Source organism: Culex pipiens, chromosome 1 (assembly GCF_016801865.2).
Source record: "Culex pipiens pallens isolate TS chromosome 1, TS_CPP_V2, whole genome shotgun sequence".
In the NCBI taxonomy this organism is placed as follows: Eukaryota; Metazoa; Arthropoda; class Insecta; order Diptera; family Culicidae; genus Culex; species Culex pipiens.
Genome location: NC_068937.1, coordinates 18226652 through 18239480, shown reverse-complemented (window position 1 = coordinate 18239480; position 12829 = coordinate 18226652).

Here is a 12829-nt window from a genome sequence, read left to right as displayed (position 1 = left end):
AATCAATGCTAATTTTTTCAAAAAAATCGAAAAATTGGTCGCAAAAATTAAATTAGTGCACATGTTTGCCCACTTTTAAAAAAAATATTTTTGAAAAGCTGAGAAAACTCTCTATATTTTGCGTTTTTGAATTTTGTTGATACGACCCTTAGTTGCTGAGATATTGCCATGCAAACGTTTTAAAATAGGAAAGTTGATGTTTTTAAAGTCTCACCCAAACATCACACCATTTTCAAATGTCGATATCTCTGCAACTAATGGTCCGATTTTCAATGTTTAAATATGAAACATTCGTGAAATTTTCCAATCTCATGTAAAAGTTGATTAGGACCCATCCATAAATCACGTGGAAACATTTTGTTTTTAAATTTATATAGACTACCAAACAGTAAATACAAGTGAGTTAAAGCTAAATCATTCATATTTACAAAAAAAAGTCAAACCTTAAACCAAAACAAACGCTTAGCACAAAAATCACGTCCAAATCCAAAATTCAAAAAACGAAACCAAAACAAAAACATCGCAGGAACAAAAAACAGCAAAAGAAAACATCACCAGAAAAGCAGCATCCAGCAAGCAACCAGCAACGGCAGAGCGTGTACTCTCAATCACGTGGACTTAAGCGGTATTAAAACACTAAAGAAGTGGCATTAGGCAATCAAGCGTGACCTGACCATCCACAGAGAGCCAAGCAAGTAGCAGCAGTGGCAGTGGCAGCAAAGTCAGAAAAATTGAAGAAGAAACATTCGAGACAGCGAGATTCATTCATGCATAGTGCCACTCACATGTTCCCGAAATCGACTGTTTGGTTCGTTAGTTCCAGGTCAAGTTACGAAGTGGTTGGAAATTATGGTTTTATTTTTTATAAAACTTATTTGTTATGTTTCAAACCTTTGTAAAAAATAGAAAAAATCGGCAACACTTCCTAAAAGTATGAAGAATTTTTTGATCGGAAAATTTTGCATTTTCCCATGGAATTCCACAAAACCCGTGGACGTGAGGCACTTTACCACTCACTTTGAACTGCTGGATATTGAAGGGAAAATGGAAAAAAGTGCATCTCTCACTTTTTTCCTCGGGAAGTCAACTGTCAGGACGGGAAGATCCTACTACTCAAACTCAATCGTCTCTCCAGACAGTAGCAACAGGGCTAGAATCAAAACGACTTGTGAAAAATTGAGCAGGATCATTTACGGTTATTAATATACCAAACAATTGGCCCATCGTGTTTGAAGTGACTTTGAGGGACTATGTTTTCGCTTTTATTTTTGGATGGAAAACAGATATTTTACAGACAGAACGCGTGACGGCCGAGGTTTGGCCCCTAATCCGCACATGACATAATATTTCTTGGTTCCGATCGCGTGGAGGTTCGGCTCAGCTGGGAAAGAACTTCCGTTTTTGGACGTGATCAAAGAGGTTGATTTAAGAATTGATTTGAAGAAAAAAAATGTTATTGTTTACTTCAGCATGAGATTTTTTTTTTAATTTGAAGATTTGAAAATCTATATAAATTTTGGCGAACTGACAGGACCTGACAATCTTACTTTGATTCTTTGAATTTATTTAATTAATTTATAAATTTATTTACAAAGTAAAAAAAAATAGTTTTGGACGGTGCAATTTCTGATGGTTGAATATAACCTCTTTTATGATGTAATTTTACCTAAATTAAGTTTGAAAAAGTGACATTACACCAGAATAGTGGTAAAATTACACATGTTCTGAGGTAAAATTACGCATTTTTTCTGACATAAAAAAATACCATTTCTCAGATGTAATATAACAAAAAAATTACTTTGTTGGCTGTTGTCAATATTTTTCAACATAAAATTGGCTCGAAAAATAAGAATCCGTTTGTGCAAGATAATAAAATAATAAAAAAATAAGTTTTGTGAAATTTCAATGCGCAAGTCCGCAGTTATTTTTTTTCAGATCTCAGATTATTTTAAATCTAATGATTGTCAAACAACTGTACTGCCCCTAATTGCATTAATATCCCATATAATGCATCACTTTTGAGTTATAGATGTTGTTTGGTTCAAAATCGTGTGATCTTTCAGAAAAGCCCAGGGAAGAGTGGGGAGGCTTGATCCCCTTTTTTGTATCGCGCATAACTCTGTCAATTTCTTACAAAACTATGAACTTTTTGCATGAATTGAAAACTTAAACATTCAACTATGTATGGCTGATAAGGGTATTTCATCAGAAAAACTCTTCGAATCATGCCAAGCGAATTACAAAAATATTTAAAACCAGCATTTTCAAAATGTTGGGGGTAATTTGAACCCCCTTTCAACATTTTGAAGAAATCTTAAGCAAAATGTTTCTTATTCTTCTTCAAACTTCAAACTTTTAATTTTCTATAAGTTACAGCAATTTCACATTAAACATGTACGTTTGTGTTCAAAATATAACAAGTTTAGCATGCAAAATATTTAAAAACTTAAAATTTTCTTTTTTAGACAAAAATTGGGCATGTTTACAAAAGCTGGTATTTTTTGTTTACAAAACTTTTGAAAAATGGTTTAAACTGCAGTATGTTATGTACAACTATACTAAAGGAAACTTTGTACGAAAACCCAGCCCAATTATTTAATCTTGAGACTGATTCCAGTGACTGTAAAAATGCAGGGATCAAGTCTCCCTAAACGCACTTTTTTAAACAATTGATTGTAAAAATAGTATGACGATAAATTTAACGTCAAATGCGTAAGCGTTTTGTAGTTGATATGTTTATCAAACAATTTATGTGTAAAACATATTTTTTGAATAATTTTTGAGTGTTTTCTATACTTATCAAAACAAAGAAAAAAGATCTCTTGGAAGTTTTTTACAGCACTTTTAAGAAAAATGTTTGTAACTCAATCTAAACATTTTTTAATTTTTTTCTTTGTTTTCTACTATGAGTTTTACTCAATTTCGCACAACTTTCTAGAACAAAGCTAATTGATTTACCCACATGCTGTCGAGATACAGGCTTGGGATCAAGTCTCCCCACTCTCCCCTATAACATTCAGTACATTGTTCTAGCAATCAGAAAGTAATCTATTTTTTTCACGAAAACTTAACACGTAGCTTTATGTGTGAGACAAACTTGTATTACGTTTTTGTCAGCATGCTGTTTTCGCATATGGGACATTTATGCGAACATGGGCAGTGTACTGATGTACAATGCATTTTGCAACACTTTTTCCATTAAAATATTGAAACCATGGAAAGTTATTTCAATTTTTATTTTTTTTTTGTCTCACCCCCTGACTCGGCCAGAGGCGAGGGACAAGGTCTTTCAAATGTCTTTGAAAAATAATTGCAATTTCCATGGAGATAAACACATGTTTTTACCTCATCAGATTTTTTTTTTGTATAACCTCAAATGCAGTTTTTTTGAATTTCGTTTATTCATAATTTAATGCAATCATATTGGATTTATAAAGATTTAAAAAAGTTTATTGCTAGAAAGAGTTACTTCCAAAAGTAACAATCTCAAAATATCAAATATTTAATGACATGTTCAAAAACAAAAAGTTGCAAAAAAATCAAAGATTCAGTATTTTTTAATGTAAAAAAATGCAAAAAAGCAGCTCATGCAAATAAAAAGATTTTTTCAGCACGAGTCTAACATTTACCCAACGAGGTTTATAAATTGTATTGGATTAATACGACGAGTGCTGGACAAAAACTTTTGCAACAAGTTGCTTACAACATTTTTTTGGAATTCCGAAAAGTGCTTTTTGAATAGAATGTTATGTGTTGAGTAAAATCACCGTTCAAAATAAAAAAGTTTAGAAAAATGTTACTTTTCGAAACCACTGCTGAAAAATTCACTTTTTCAACACCCATTTCAGTGCTGAAAAGTAGAGCTTAGAGTGGTATTAACTTTCATTTACGTTATTTTTAGTAGAGAAAAGTAGGTCGCTTCATCGCTCGAAAATGGCAGGAAAAGTATGCAATGTGACGACCAAACGGAGCACCCGATTCGAGTGGTAGAAATGACAGTTCTCCCATAAGGAAATAGAAAAAAGCAAAAACTGCTAGAATGGAAATGCTCCATCGCAAAAAAATAACACATGAACATTCGACTTATTATTCAACTCAAATGGTGTTTTTCAGAATTGCACAAAAAAAGGTTGCATGGAATTCGTTGCAAAACATGATTTTTTCAGCACTCGTCGTATTTGTCCAACTTGGTGAACCTCGTTGGATAAATAAATAATTGGTACGACTCGTGCTGAAAAAATCTTCGTTTTGCAACTGAGCAATTCTCTACGAAATCGGTCTTTTTTCTTCAATTTTAATTTTTGTATTTTTTAATCCGGCTGAAACTTTTTTGGTGCCTTCGGTATGCCCAAAGAAGCCATTTTGCATCATTAGTTTGTCCATATAATTTTCCATACAAATTCGGCAGCTGTCCATACAAAAATGATGTATGAAAATTCAAAAATCTGTATCTTTTGAAGGAATTTTTTGATCGATTTGGTGTCTTCGGCAAAGTTGTAGGTATGGATACGGACTACACTGGAAAAAAATAATACACGGTAAAAAAAATTTGGTGATTTTTTTATTTAACTTTTTATCACTAAAACTTGATTTACAAAAAAACACTATTTTTAATTTTTTTTATTTTTTGATATGTTTTAGAAGACATAAAATGCCAACTTTTCAGAAATTTCCAGGTTGTGCAAAAAATCACTGACCGAGTTATGAATTTTTTAATCAATACTGATTTTTTCAAAAAATCGAAATTTTGGTCGTAAAAATTTTTCAACTTCATTTTTCGATGTAAAATCAAATTTGCAATCAAAAAGTACTTTACTAAAATTTTGATAAAGTGCACCGTTTTCAAGTTATAGCCATATTTAAGTGACTTTTTTGAAAATAGTCGCAGTTTTTCATTTTTTTAAATTAGTGCACATGTTTGCCCAGTTTTGAAAAAAATATTTTTGAAAAGCTGAGAAAATTCTCTATATTTTGCTTATTCGGACTATGTTGATACGACCTTTAGTTGCTGAGATATTGCAATGCAAAGGTTTAAAAACAGGAAAATTGATGTTTTCTAAGTTTTACCCAAACAACCCACCATTTTCTATCGTCAATATCTCAGCAACTAATGGTCCGATTTTCAATGTTAATATATGAAACAATTGTGAAATTTTCCGATCTTTTCGAAAAAAATATTTTTGGAATTTTCAAATCAAGACTAACATTTCACAAAGGCCAAACATTCAATATTACGCCCTTTTAAAATTTTTGTCTTGATTTGAAAATTCCAAAAATATTTTTTTCGAAGAGATCGGAAAATTTCACAAATGTTTCATATATTAACATTGAAAATCGGACCATTAGTTGCTGAGATATTGACGATAGAAAATGGTGGGTTGTTTGGGTGAAACTTAGAAAACATCAATTTTCCTGTTTTTAAACCTTTGCATTGCAATATCTCAGCAACTAAAGGTCGTATCAACAAAGTCCAAATAAGCAAAATATAGAGAATTTTCTCAGCTTTTCAAAAATATTTTTTTCAAAACTGGGCAAACATGTGCACTAATTTAAAAAAATGAAAAACTGCGACTATTTTCAAAAAAGTCACTTAAATATTACTATAACTTGAAAACGGTGCACTTTATCAAAATTTCAGTAAAGTACTTTTTGATTGCAAATTTGATTTTACATCGAAAAATGAAGTTGAAAAATTTTTACGACCAAAATTTCGATTTTTTGAAAAAATCAGTATTGATTAAAAAATTCAGTGATTTTTTGCACAACCTGGAAATTTCTGAAAAGTTGGCATTTTATGCCTTCTAAAACATATCAAAAAATAAAAAAAAATTAAAAATAGTGTTTTTTTGTAAATCAAGTTTTAGTGATAAAAAGTTAAATAAAAAAATCACCAAATTTTTTTTACCGTGTATTATTTTTTTCCAGTGTAGTCCGTATCCATACCTACAACTTTGCCGAAGACACCAAATCGATCAAAAAATTCCTTCAAAAGATACAGATTTTTGAATTTTCATACATCATTTTTGTATGGACAGCTGCCGAATTTGTATGGAAAATTATATGGACAAACTAATGATGCAAAATGGCTTCTTTGGGCATACCGAAGGCACCAAAAAAGTTTCAGTCGGATTAAAAAATACAAAAAAAATCGAATGACCGAAATCCTAGAGAACTGCTCAACTTGTTGCATAAACTACTGTAAGAGCCTGCAGAAACAAACAAATCTTTAAAGTTCGTAACAAATTTGATTTCAAGTTTTTGTTTCTTGGCCCTTTTCCGATGTTTGGTTTCATTTTTGTCATGTTTTCAACTGTACTAAGACCGTTGCATTTTTTTATTTATCAAAATACTTCAAAATTGAAAAAGAATTGCAATGAACCATAAATAATTTAAAAAATATTTTCAAAAATTTACAGTATTTCTTTCAATTAAAAGTGGTTTTAATGCTTGACTATAAATAATATTTTCATTGTTATGGTGAACTTGAAATATTTAGTTAAATACATCCTTGAAAAAATACCAACTTTTTATGTTATTTTGATGTTTTGCAATAAGCTGTTTTTGATTTTTATGTAATTTTTAATAAAACAGATTTTATTTTCAAGGGCTATAATTTCTTCTGTTCACTCACAATAAAAAAAATGAAAATTTTCTCATTTATTATCGTATTTGAATTTTATTTGATTATGAGCAGGTTATTTTTACTCGTTATTATTTTTATTTTTTGGTTTCTTTTAAGAAAGAACAGTCCTTTGGCATAGTAATTTTACTAAGGCCGTTGCAAATATATTTCAAAGTTTATGCCCCCTGCCCCGATCATAATCGTCCCGAAAAATCAGGGGGCAAAAATCATATTATTTCGAAAAACTTAAAAAATTTAATGAAAATATAAGTTAAATCATCTGAAATCATTTATTTTGCGTTTTCCTGCGTTTATTTTCATATTTAGCATGTTTAAACTCTTTTGAAAACATTTTAGATTTTTATGAAATACCAATGTACATTCCCCAAAAAGTTTTTTTTTTTTCGCGAAAAGGAAAATTCTCGCAATACAGAGATAATTTGAAAACTAATGTTTGGAAAATAACTGGACTGGTGCAAAATGCATTTCAAATCACTTTTTTTTCATCCAAGTGTTGAAACCTTGACTTGTTATTTAAGTTTTTATATTTAATATTTAAAGTTTGAAAGAATCGATCCCAAGAATATTCAGAAAAAAGGGAAACAAAATCCTGAAAACATAGATACAAAAAACTTTAAGATTCACAGAGATAATACCTCTCAAAAGAAACTGCAATATCGCGCACCTAAATTGCTCATTTGTCGGTATCATTACCCCCGCTGCTAAATGAAATAAATTTCCCTTCCCCCCGCGCCGATAGTTAGTGACCACCTTAAATCACCCTACCCGGCAAAGCTAATTGAATTAAAACTCACCGAAAAAAAGGAAGCAAATAAAAAATATCACGTTCCCGGGGAAAATCAAACAGATTTCCACCTCCAAATGGCCTCCTGCGTCCTCAGCAGGACATTTTTCCAACCAAAAAAAAAAAAGAAGAGAGGAATGCAAATTTTCGTCCCCCGCGTCGACCAGACAAGAGACGAGATGAGACGAAACTCGCGCAATATTACACGCAATCCATTACTGTCACCGATCCATCTTGTTTCCCTCCAAATTTCCCTCTCCTCGCCGTCAGTAGTGTCTTTTGGTGTAGGGATGCGCCCTCTGCGCTCGAATTAAATGGGCTCGTATTTAAAACGAATTTTTATTACGCGGTGATGATGCCCACCACCACGATCGTCATCATCATTTTACACTGTTTAAAAAAAAGTGAAATTTTTCAACTTTTTTTGAAACGTCAAAAATGAAAACTGTTTGCAAATTTTGTTTGAATTAAAAATTACATGAAATTTATGTGGAAATTTTTCACAGTGCATCATTAACCAAATAAAGAAAATTCATTTTGATTACACGCTGAGTGCTTTTCAGGGATTTGATGTCCTGTGTTTCGTTTTCTCAATTTGATGGCTCAATTTAATCACAGCAGCGCCTGCATGTTAAGTACTAAACTAACCAAAAAGATTCGTTCTTTAAAACGATTTTTGTTAAAAAGGAATCGATTTGATTTTAGAAATTTTCAATTTTAAATTCAATTCCACAATTTTACAAAATACAACTAAAAAATCATTTCATCACAAATCACGTAAAACAGTAAAACAAAGGGTCCACCACTCGTCACACTCACTCATCACACTCGTTGCACGTTCCACAGGGGCAATATTTATTTTTCCATAAATTAATAAAACCTTAATTAGCGTCGAGGTCACGTCATAAATATTCAAATCGCTCAAACTCGTCTCTCTGCCTCGCGGCCGGCAGGACGAACGGAGCGAGTGGTCCATTCCACACCGGGAAAACGGACCCCTTGTCAGAGTGGGGGGTCATCCGTAAATCACGTAGAATATTCTTTTGAAATCGCACTCAAAATTAGCACGAAAATTTTTAAATAAATTTTTGTTTCTTTTAAAATAAAACTGAAAACTGAACAATTTTTCGACCACGTAATTTATGGCTAATCCCCAAACGAAAAAAAGAACCTGCCCGCGATGCGGCACCACGCGTGCCATCGTTGTCATTTTTCCGTTTGAAAGGGGAGCCCACAATTTTTTTATTTTTTTGTTGCCGGTGCCAGTTTTTGCATATTTACCCTCTCTGTAATGTTTGTACCCCTTTTGCGACTCTGTCGATGCTGGCCTAGGCATTTTGGGGGATGAAGTTCAGTGGCGTGTCACTGAAAAATGTTCAAATTTCAGATTACTGTGTATTTTCAATATAGTTTTTTTTTTTTGAAAGGTCCAATAAACCAGTTTTTTTTATTTTTGCTTTTTGGGTGTTTTTCAATACCCCTGACTCAAGGCGGTTTCAAAAACACCCAAAAAGCAAAAACTGGAAATTTGGTTTATTGGACCTTTTCAAAAAGAACTCCAGATATTTTAAATGAACTGAAATTCTAAAATAATTAACTTCTATTTTGTGAAAACATGGGTGGGTCTCGTGGCGCAGGGGTAGCGGCTTCGGCTGCCGATCCCGATGATGCTATGAGACGCGGGTTCGATTCCCGCCTTATCCACTGAGCTTCTATCGGATGGTGAAGTAAAACGTCGGTCCCGGTTTCTCCTGTCTCGTCAGAGGCGCTGGAGCAGAAATCCCACGTTAGAGGAAGGCCATGCCCCGGGGGGCGTAGTGCCAATAGTTTTTCGTTTGTGAAAACACCTTTTATTACGAAAAAGTATCGTTTTTAAAGACATTAATTCAGAGCAAAAATTGAGATTTCATTTAAAGAAGATTCAGGATCACAAATTCCTACACCCTTGAACACGTGATCCTACAAAAAATGTCACAGACAAACCTTCCAGCGTACCAACAGTAACGAATTCACGAAAACAACAAAAAATATGCATGAGCAGCAAAATACACACATTTCGTAAATGGGAAAATATTTATTCATGGCGTGGTAAGCAAACTAGGGTTATAGAGCTACAGTTTTTTTTCAGTAAAAAAAAATCTGTAAATATGAAGAAAATAATTGCGTTCGGATGGGTGAAAAATAGCTGCAAAAAACAGCAAAAGTCCAGAAATCTCATGCTAATTTTAATTAAATATTCTTTACATATGGTAAGAAAATTAATTAACCACTATTCTGACAAATATTTTGAATGGCTTAAAAAATCATGGCCAAATTGGATTCAAAAGTAACTAAAAGAACATTGGAAAATTATATCTTTGCTTAGTAATCATTTCTAAATGTTTTCTTTGGTTGATATGTTTAGAGTTCGATACCTGTTTCCTTTCAAATTTCAGATTACACTCCAAACTCGATTATCTGAAGGTTTGTATGGGACTTCGGATAATCGAATCACGAAAAAAAAATGTTTTCGTGTTATTTTTTTCATATTAACAACATAAAATTCATGTTCTCCACCCCAATTAAGCCAAACTTGAATAGTTGATTTTCTATTAAATTAAAAAATGCCTTTTTTCAATAACTTCATCACCGCCATTTTTGCCGCCATCTTGGATTTTAAAATTTCAAATCACTTAAGAATAGTTTGGGGGTCATACTCAAACTCAACAATCAAATATAAGGCAACGAAAAAAACTTTTTTTCCTGACTCGATCATCAAAAATAGCTAGAATTACATTCAAAAAGAGGTAAAATTTCACCAACAAGGTTTTAAACTTTCCAAAAATAAAACTTTTTTTACCGTGTAGCTAACTTCAACTTCTAAAAATTTTAATACTCCGATTCCAGCTTCTGGAGGTTTGGTGGCTCACTTTCCAGAAAGTCAAGGTATGTAGATTAGATAGGGTAAGGCGGGAATTTCCAGCTGTCAAAATAGTTAGCACGAAATTTATATGGTGATTTTCAGAAAAGTGAAAATTTGACCATTTTCCGGGCAAATTTCACCGGATTTTTTTCTGTGGGGTTGTTAAGCATGAGTTTTTTTTTTTGAAAAAAATATTTGTGTTTTAAAAGCGTATTTCGGTTCAGTTTGGCATACTTAACAAGGGACCATCCATTAACCACGTGGGCACTTTTTTGGGTTACCCCCCCCCCCTCGTGGACATTTGCCCATACAAAAAAAAACTTTTTTATATGGATCGTGGACAATCGCCATACCCCCCCCCCCCCCCTAAAGTGTCCACGTGGTTTATGGATGGTCCCCAACCGCACAGAAAAAAAATCCGGTGAAATTTGCCCGGAAAATGGTCAAATTTTCACTTTTCTGAAAATCTCCATATAAAATCTAGGTTTCGTGCTAACTAACTATTTTGACAGCTTGAAAACCCGCCTTACCTTACTAATCTACACTCCCGAAAGTCAGCTTCTGAAGTTTCAAGTACTCCAGGCCATGCCAGATATACAGATAAATCTGTATTTGACAGATTTTTCGATCCCAAAAATCATAAAAATCTGTAGATACCGATGTTTTTAAAATGATTATATTTGAAAATTTCAGCAATTTAGTGATTGAATTATGCTTTAATATGATTAAAAAGCCTAAATCTACTGTTAAAAATTTAAAAATGTCTTTCATGACTCCGAATTCGACATGATACAGATTTATTTTTAAGAAAATACAGATCTGTCATTAAATAATCTGGCATCGTTGACTCCAGCTTATCAGAATTTCCAGCTCCGACTCTGACTACGGATCCTGAAAGTACCCGGCTCTACCGACCTCAACTCCATAAATTACAGATACACAGTTAAAACACAAATCATGGTAATATAACATCTGTCAGCAAGAGAAAAAAAAATATTTAAAATATGGAAAACCAGCTCTTATCCTGAGATTTTTTTTTTAATCTAGATTGAGGTAATATTACATTATAAAGGAATTACATAATAGTACACCATAACATTTTTTTCCTCATAAATTAACACTATGTTTTACTGATATCGCAATTGAAAAAAAAAATTTAACACATTATTTAAGGTACTGTCATCCTTCAAATTCTAAACAGTTTACAGATTGAAAAACGTGTAGAATAACATAGAAAATCAATAATTATACAAAGGATTTGCTTTTACCTTAACTTTCGGAAGGTAAAATATTACTTCTTGACATTACACCAGAAAAGTGGTAAAATAACACATTTTTCTTCCCAGATGTAATATTAGGGACCATCCATAAACCAAGTGGACACTTTTTTGGAAATATTTTTTTTATTTTTTATCTTTTCACAATTGGGTACTAAAGCCAATTTTTATGTACAACGGTAAAAAACACGATTAAAAACCATTTCTGATCACTATTCTTCATTTTAATGTAAAAAAAAAATGAAAAGACAACATTTTTTCGATGGATCAACTATGGTCCCCTTGGAACGAGCTGTCAAGTAGGAGCTTTTCTGACAAGAAGGACCGCGAGGTTAATTTTTCAAAATTTATTTAAAAATCTATTATAAATCCTTTGCGGTCGTTCAAAGGGTCATTGTACTCAGAAAAATAAGCTTAATCGCTGTAAACAATAATATCAGCAATCTAAGCTTCATTTTAGGACCTAATTTACAGATTGAAATACGTGCAGAAAAACCTAGAAAATCGATAATTAGATAAATGATTTGCTTTTAACTTAACTTTCACAGTAAAAAAATATGTAAATTTCAAAGCTGTAATTTCGGAAAGTTGAATTTTTCGTCTTTTATGATGTAATTTTATCTCAATTTAAACTGCAAAAGTGACTTTACACCAGAAAAGTGGTAAAAATACAAATTTACAGAGCTAAAATTACACTTTTTCTAACATAAAAGATGTTTCCCCCCTTGCAAAATTACCATATTTTCTGTTACTTTGATTCTTAGTGATTTTCATTTGATGTTTGGAACGACTTCAAATTTAAACGTATAAAACATTTCAGGATTTTGCTGAAAAACAATTGTACCTTGAAATCCACAAATTCGGGAAGCTTTTTTTCTTACAGATGTAAACAAACTTTTGATCTCTCCAGAAATGCATACTTGTTTAACTATATAACGACTACAACGGTTAAAAACACGATTAAAACCATTTCGGATCACTTGATTTCATTTCAATGCAAACAAATGTTGACAAGACAGCATTTTTTCGATGGATCAACTATGGTCCCCTTGGAACGAGCTGTCAAAGAGGACCTGTCAAGAAGAGACGTGAAGTTTGTTTTTTTTTTAAATTGAATTAAAAACCATTTTTAAATCCTTTGCGGTTGTTCAAAGGATCATTGTACTCAGAAAAATAAGCTTTATTGTTGTGAACAATAATATCACAAATTTAAGGTCAATTTT